Source organism: Echinops telfairi, unplaced genomic scaffold, assembly GCF_000313985.2.
Source record: "Echinops telfairi isolate 266 unplaced genomic scaffold, ASM31398v2 ScPeMD7_7468;HRSCAF=8506_0, whole genome shotgun sequence".
NCBI classification, from domain to species: domain Eukaryota; kingdom Metazoa; phylum Chordata; class Mammalia; order Afrosoricida; family Tenrecidae; genus Echinops; species Echinops telfairi.
Window position 1 is genome coordinate 59,022,732 of NW_022111369.1, and position 7,457 is coordinate 59,030,188.

Genomic DNA, 7,457 nt, shown 5'->3' on the forward strand with positions numbered 1-7,457 from the left:
ACCCCCAAAACTATTCTTTGTGATACCCTGGGTAGTTTCTGCATCACACTTTGCTATAGCATCTATATCTTCAGTGATCTCTTCATGAGGGTAAGATTTGAGTAAGGCCATGTAATATGAAGTAATTTCTCTTAGACTGGGGATAGAATTAAATGCGAGGCCATTTGGGATTCTTAGACTTAATATTACTTACATGTGATATTAATGATATGGTTTGGTAATTTAAGAACTCTGGTCACCATTTTTTGGAATAAGCACAACTTTGGATCTCCCATTCATTTGGCCAGGTAACTTATTTCCAAATGCCTTCTTATAGACTAGTGAATACTTCCATTGCTTCATCGGATTCTTGAAGAAACATTGAACCATATATCCTCTCTCAAATAAATTTCACTTTCCTGAATGTCAGGATTTGCTTTAAGGACTATAATGTTATAAAACTGTGATAAAATGTTTTTGATGCATATTTTTGCATAATTCTGGATTACTTCAAGCAAATATAAATATCTAAAGACTTCTGTAAATGAGTGAGGGCATGTCCTCAAGATACATTACTCAGGAAGAAGAGGAATTAACTGCTAACTGAAAGGTTGGTAATTTGAACCAATCAGTGGTTCCTTGGTCTAAAAGACTTGGGAATTTATTCTAGGAAACCCTGTGAGACAGTTCTACTGTATTCTATAAGGCATGTATATAATAGCAATCCCTACAGGGAACCAAATACTTATCAGGCCTTTGACATTATGTGTTAAGCAGGGTTCTCTAGGGAAACAAAATCAGGACACTTATGTATATATATATATACATGTATATATAACAGCTAATTAGTCCACACAGCAGTACAGAGGGCTCAGTTCAACTCACTCCCATGGAACAGTTAATATACTGGGAGTCCTTAAACTCACAAGGGCTTCTGGGTCCAAGGTTAAGGAAGCAGATAGATGAGGCTTCCCTTGGGCAATACAGGCAGAGTCCACCCACAGGCAGCAAACTGCAGGGTGGGTCACCAAGAGTCAGCAGCTCAGGAGCTTAGGGAAGCATGCCTGAATGGGATATCAAACTCAAGCAATGCAAGACAGATCCACCAGTCTCAAGCTCAAGCGATGCACACACCAGCAGTGTGGCGAAGCAGGTCTCAAAAGAACCTCAAGCTCTACCAACAGGATCCACAGGTTGGCTTGTTCCACAAGTTGTGTAGTTTACAAGTTGAGGCAGAGAGCTAGCTAAAGCAACCACATGCTGGTCTGATCACCAGAGAGTAAGAGAGAAGGGGCAGACCTTGCAGAGCCATTTATTGCGCTCCAATCAAAGTGCAACCTGATTAATCCCACATGTTCCTATTGGCCAGGTTGGCACAGTAAACCTAACTACCACAATGTACATCAGGACACCACTATCATTTTGAAGTACAATTACTAGTCAAAAAAATAAAGGAATATAGTTAAATATATTTTATTTTTTGCCTTTGATGTTTCATTTTTTCTTTCAAATTTATGTTTGTATTTTCTTGATCATAAAAATAAGTTATCCAAGATAAATAAAAGTCTTCACAATCTAAATCAACTTAGTAATGTGTGACATGGGTTTAAATCAAAGTAAAATATCAGTAATTCTTTTTATTATTCTACACTTTATATCTTTCTCTATAAAAGAGAGATAATGCTTGGTCTCATTAAAGTTTCTTTTGGTAATAATCAAATGATTAACTATCTTGAGTGAGTTCCTGAGTAATTTTTTCTGAGAAAATTAGTTGTCCATATTCTCATTTTTTTTTTGAAAAAAGAGGAAAGCTAACGTATGCTTCAGAATAAAAGTTAAAACCCATTGAAAATGATAAAAATTACGTAAGTATTTTTGCATCATGTGTTTCAAAGATATGTTCTGTGTGTTAACCAGGTTGTGAGTCACAGAAATGTAAGACATGAATTCTATAAATAATTTAATTGAAACCATGACTTTAAACCAGGTCAGTCTAGCTGGAATTCCTGCTGAGAATTTGCATATTAAGAATCACCTAGACAGACCATCCAGTTGATGCCACCCAACATTGAGACAAGGTTGTGGCATATCAGCAGACACTCCACAGCAGTGAGGAAGGAACCTTATGGAAAGTCAAGTGAAGAACAGGCGAGGGGAGCAGCTAGGTTTCAGAGGAGGCATTTATACTTCTGTTGGCGGTTAAATGGGGAAGAGCAATCTCACATTGCAAAGGAACACTCAACAATAATTATAGGAACTCCAAGGGGAGTGTAAACCCTGTCATATATTCCTGGTTAGCCACTTTGAATTAATTTCTTCCCAGTTTCTGGTGATCCATGCCATGGACTATATACTATGATGACCCTAGACTCTGGCCTTACGAGGAACAGAAGGGCTCGGCGTGGAAACCACACTGAAGGACTGGGCCCTGCTCAACAGCACCTGTAATCCTTGGCTATAAGACTGACATTCAATGATGAGAGAAGGAAAAAATGATGGGCACCCCAAGACTGTGGGTTCGGTGGTTTTGCTCCATGGTTAGGACCCCTGTCTTAGCAAGCATCCAATGCAAGGTGGCACAGAACCACCTTATATTTACTATCTTAATGTCTTCCTTGCATTAATATGACATGCATTCATCTTATTGGAAAGGATCTGCCCTTGTAAGGAATGTAACAGGAAAATTTTCCCTAACACCTGTCTTCATGGCCAATGTAAACAGAGCTCAATCATTTAAGGATTCAATCTGTACAAAGTAACAACTCGTAGATTTCAGTTTGAAGTTGGACTATACTTGCATAACTTCCTTTTCTCAACAGTATCTTAAATTCTATGCCATTGGACAAATTACTAATGTTATTAATGGTATCACCTTATAGCCTAGGGAAGCGGTTCTCAACCTGTGGGTCACGACCTCTTTGGGGGTTGAACGACCCTTTCACAGGGGTTGCCCAATTCATAGTAGTAGCAAAATGACAGTTATGAAGTAGCAATGAAAGTCATTTTATGGTTGGGTGGGGGATCACCATAACTTGAGGAACTGTATTAAAGGGTCATGGCATTAGGAAGATTGAGAGCAACTAACCTAGGGAGACACTTGGTAATTTTTTAAAAATCATAAAATGATAATAAGACTGCTAAAGTAAACCAGAGCCATATATAGCCTAAAGACAAGCAGATGGATTCTGGACTCCCACTTAATTCTAGCCCCAATCAAAGAACAGTTAGTTCTTATGACAAGGACCTGCTTGATACTTACTTTCATAAAGCAAACATTAAAGATATGAGTAATACAGCAAAGTGTGGTGAAAAGCAGATGGGGCTTGGCTGTCAATTGCAATTGTGTCTAGAGTCACAAAGGCTGTATTCAAACAAGCAGTCACCTAAGTGAGGCATCAACTAAATCCACAGAGAAAGACACCAGCTTGTGTGATCCAAAAATGAAAAATAACAAAATCCAATTTTTTGAGGGGAAGTCCTTCAAAGAGCTTAAAAAGTGAACACCCAATTTATAGATGGTTATGGAGAACAACGGGGGCCAAAATCCATGTGCAAATTACCTACGCAGATCAAGCCTCTGACAGATCCCCTCTGGCCACAGTTGAGGGACACAGACTACTTTAATGTCAGACAGAGATTATTGTAAACTGGGATGGAATGGTGTAATATGATATCTGGCCAGTTGACTTCTTTCTTGACCCCTCCTGAATTTGCTTTTAAAAAAATATTTTTTCACTTGTTCCAAGACAGAAAATTTCTCTCTGGCTAATCTTAATATTGATAGTGGTATTTTCTTCCTCCTTTTTAAATATTTTTATTTTATCTTGTTTTTTTTCTGCTATGTTTCTCACTTTATGAAGCATGGAAGAGAGGATGCATACAGACAGTAGCTTACCAGGGATGGGTGAGGGAGACAGGGAATTGAAGAGCAAATAATGAATAGGAGAGGTGGGAGGGCGCACTAGAACTAATTGAGCTGCTGTGTATACAACTCTTTAACAGTAATTTAACTATGGAAGTGTACGAGGGTTTACCCCCCCCATAAAACCAGAATTATTTTTTCAAAGCTATATATTTATTTTTTTAAACAAAACAACCTTATTGCCTTCAAAGTACTCTCTATTACACTTAATAAATTTGTTAAATCTGTGATTTCATTCTTGGAAACTCATCTGTTTGGATAGCTGAGAGCACCTCTTTCATTTTTTTTTCACTTCTTCAATGTCTTCAAATAACTGTCCTTTCAGGTTCTTCTTCCTTCATGGAAACAAAAAGAAGTCACATGGAGCGAGGTCATGTGAGTCAGGTTCATGGGGCAAGAGAGGCATGCTGTTTTTTGGCAAAAACTGGTTCACTGAGATGGCTGTATGAGCAGATGCATTGTCATAGTGGCAAAACGAGTTCCCCATTTGCCACTGATCAGGCCTTTTTGTAACATACTGTTACACAGTCTTTTCAGAACCTCTAAATAGAAAGCTTGATTAACCACCTGGTGAAACAAACTCCAAGTGCACTATTCCCCTCACATAATAAAAACAAATGAGCATCGCCTTGATCTTTGATTTCACTTGACAGGCTTATGTTGGGCGAAGGGATGATAGCATCTTTCTTTGGTATGATTGGTGTTTGGATTTGGGTGTTGTAAGAATAGCACCTTGTCTAGTCACCAGTAATGACCTTGTGGAAAAAGTCTGGGTTGCTTTGGAGCTGTTCTTTCAAAGCACTGCATGTTTCCAGTCTCCAGGCAAAGTTCTATTTCCTGGTCAGTCAGAACTGGAGGCATAAATTTCACAGTGACCCTTCCCATTCCCAAATATTTCTGTTAAAATTCACCGAACTGAGCTCCAAGAGAGTTCAGATAACTTCGCCATCTCTTCAATGGTCCATTTTTGGTCTTCGAGTTTAAGTGCACAAATTTTGTGGTCATTTTCATCCGTTCAGGAAGTTGATGGACTTGTAGAACGAGGTTTGTCATCAACCAACATTCCACCTGTTTTGAAAAGAGAAAAACACACACACACACTTGAGTTTTTCCCATAGTGCTATCCTTATAAGCTGTGTTCAAAATCATGGCAGTTTCTGTGGCATTTTTCATGACGAGAAAACATAATTTTAAAGCCGAATGCTGTTTTCTTAAATCGGCCATGACTAAAAAAATGAGGCAATAGAAAACCTGATTTTACAAAAATATTCACTGTGACCAGAGAGAACTTCCCAGGTGATGCCACTGGGTGCACTACCTCAGGGCAAGTGGATTGATGCTTGCCTAGTGGGGAAAAAGATGTGTACTATGAAAGTTCTGCCCCAGTGGAGCTTTTTTCTGTTTCTTGGTGGGGTACCCCCTCATATGAAATGTGAATTTTAAATGAACAAAACTACTGAAGAAGAAGAAAAAAAGAATCACGTAGGGGAATTTGCTAAAATATAGATTCTGATTCAGTATATCTAGGGTAGAAAGGCAGCATAGCAGGAGCTCAAAACATAATCACCCGAATTAAAATGGAAAAGGTCCTGCTTTTCCTACTTTAAACAGGAAGAACCAGAGGGTAGAAACCAAGAGACTATGTTATGCCTTTTGTTATTTTTGTCTCATATGCTTATCACTATTGTGGCTGAGTTTAATTTCCTCTGAGTCTTCTGATAAAACAAAAATGTGAAGAAAAGCCAAATAACACATAAAAGAAAAATGCAAGATTTCATATCTCACTCTATGTTCTTTTCCCTATAGCAAATGCCACATAAATTTTAATCATGCACATTATTTTGCTCTTCATTAGCGGTCACCACAGTATTAAGATGTAAAGTCATGAGCAGTCACAGCACAATGCATACAATTGTGGAGGACTCTTCAGGAACCTCATGGAAGGCTCAAAATAATGCGGTATTTTTAAGTCAACTTCATTTGTTTACAGAAAAAATTGTGCAGAATATATCAAATTACCATATAGCTCCTTCCATTCTCCAAACTTTTCCCTCTTAATATTATATCTTGCATTTCTATGATATAATCATTATAACTGAAGAATAAATGTTGATACACTATTATTAGCCAAAGTTCAGTCATATCCTAAATTCGGGTTCATTCTTCTTGTACAGTTTCATGGGTTCTGACAGGTGTATAATGCTATGTGCCCACCATAACCTCGTCACACAGAGCAGTCTCACTGCCCTAAAAATGACTGCTCTCTACCTATTCATTCCCATCTCCTCGTCCTGAGTCCCCGGCTTCAAATGGAAATGAACAACAGAGCCTTTCACTGTCTCTATACTTGGGATTTTTCCAGAATATCTTATCATTAGAATCATATAGTATGTGGCTTTTTTATACTATCTTCTTTCACTTAGAAATATTCAACTGGGAGTCTTAAATTTGGGTATATTCATGTTTGGAAGGCTCATTTCACTTTACTTCATTGTATAGATAGATAAACCATAGGTTCTTATTTTTAATTTTTCATTCTACTACTGAAAGACTTGATATTTTCATTTTTAGCCATTATAAAGAAAGGTCTTATAAACATTAATGTGCAGGGGTTTTTCCATTGCTTTATGTTTTGCTTCTGGTGTGTGTGTGTGTGTGTGTGTGTGTGTTATAAATATTCATCTTATTTGGGTAAATACCCAGGAGTAAAATTTCTGGATCATATTATGAGCCTATGTTTTGCTTACAAGCAACAGCTAAACTGCCTTCCAAAGTGGCTGTGTCATTTTGCGTTACCATCAGTAAGAATGAGTTTCTGGTGGCACAGTGGGCTCCACATTATGTTGCAAACTATGAGGCCAGTGGTTCAAACACACTGTCATTTCACAGGAGACAGATAAGGCTCTCTACTGCCTTAAAGATTCAAAGCCTTGAAAACCCAGAGAGGTATGTCTATTCTGCCCTATGAGTCAGAATTGACTCAATGGCTGTGACACTAAGATAAGGGGATGGGATTAAGTTGGGATTAAGTCTTGAGTTTAGTAGAAGGTGTGAACCAAGTTCATCCTGTGTTTCCTCGCAGGTATAGTTTGCTGAAGGACAGAAATCATATTTCCGTCAAAGTCATTCAATTGTGAGCCATCTCAGAAGGAAAGAGAGGAAGCCAAGGAGCATCAGAAGAGCTACCAATAGAGCATGTTTGAGATCCCTGAAGTGGCAGTAGCCAGTGCCAGACCAGAGGCCGTGGCAGGGAGATCATGGGAGGGAAGAAGGCAGACAGGGCACCAGAGGCCAAGGCAATATCATGAGACAGAACACGAAGCTATACCAAGACGATGACGAGACTGTGAGGCAGAGCAGTAGACTGCGTTCCTGCCCCTTGGAAGCGAGACTAAGGTACCAGGTGGTTCAGATGCTGAATGGTGAGAAAGATTTGGCTGCTGATTGAGGACTTGTGGCAATGGGCCAATGACTGTATGCTTACTGTTTACTATCTCTTGCTTGTGGTAACCTGTTAACAACCTTAGTGAGTCCTCTTGAGTTTGAGCATTGTCTG